Here is a 979-nt window from a genome sequence, read left to right as displayed (position 1 = left end):
AGCCCTCTATATCTGCAGCTCAGAGAGAGAGGAAGGGCGGGGGATGGAGACAGCGTGCGACAAGGGGAGCTTCCTAAAGACCCACAGGGTGTAGAGGATGGGGGTTGGGGGGGGACCCAAGCTCGCATCCCTGCTTTGCGCACTAGAGGCAGCAGAGCTGCAGAGTGAGGGCGGTGCCAAGCTCCCCCCCCTTCCCCAAAGCAGAGTCCCGGTTGGGCTCTTAGGGGTTACAAGGGAGACCCGACGTCTCCCACCCTGAGTCCAAAAGAGCCTCTGAGCTGGGAGGAAAGTGCCAGGAGAAGCTGTCAAGACCGGGAATGGCAGCGTACCCCCCCTTCCCTTCTGGCAGTGGCGGGACCTAACGCAGCCTGGAGCTAGGCATTAGTCAAGCAGTGCTTTGTGCTAGGGGCTAAGGGGGAGAGGCCGTGGGGATTAGGGGGCTGGGGTCTCCCATGCAATTCATGACGGGGCACAGGATAGAGGGCAGTGCTAAATCTATCTCCCTGGGATGTGGGGCTTGCATTCCACAAACCTATCCAAGGAGTACACATGGGGTGCTGGACCCGAGTCTTCCCCAGTGAACCGGCTCAGAGTCTCACTGTCCCCCCAATACTTTCTTGGAAGGCTGCGGTCTCCCATACCTGCTCTGTAATCAGGCGGGAGCACTGCCATAGAAAGGGGATGGGTAGCTTGGACCGGCTTAATCCCATCCTCCGCTTGCCAAAGCTCCTGCCAGCCTTTCCCTCCACAAGAAAAAATGTGGTACAAAACTCCCCAACCCAACCTTAAGCACCCCGCATTGAATAAAGAACTGGGGAAAACGGAGGCACTCTGAGCATTGGGCTCCTACTGAAAGGGTCTCTAGCCCGGCTCTGGGGGCAGACGGCTTTCCTCCATCACATCTTTTTCTCATTCTGCATCCCCTGACATCAGCCGCCGCCGGAATCTCCTCATTGTGCCTCCAAGCCGCGGGGTGGGG

At 58.5% G+C, this 979-nt stretch overlaps 1 protein-coding gene across 28 annotated transcripts in view; it reads right to left on the bottom strand.

Moving 5' to 3' along the window:
- Positions 1 to 979, bottom strand: part of CACNA1G (calcium voltage-gated channel subunit alpha1 G) — a 62264-nt gene that overhangs the window by 60573 nt on the left and 712 nt on the right. The window lies entirely within an intron of this gene.

The sequence above is a fragment of the Neophocaena asiaeorientalis genome, unplaced genomic scaffold (genome assembly GCF_003031525.2).
Source record: "Neophocaena asiaeorientalis asiaeorientalis breed wild unplaced genomic scaffold, Neophocaena_asiaeorientalis_V1.1 scaffold1, whole genome shotgun sequence".
NCBI classification, from domain to species: Eukaryota; Metazoa; Chordata; class Mammalia; order Artiodactyla; family Phocoenidae; genus Neophocaena; species Neophocaena asiaeorientalis.
The sequence above is the reverse complement of the archived record's forward strand: the minus strand, read 5'-3'. Positions and strand labels throughout refer to the sequence as shown.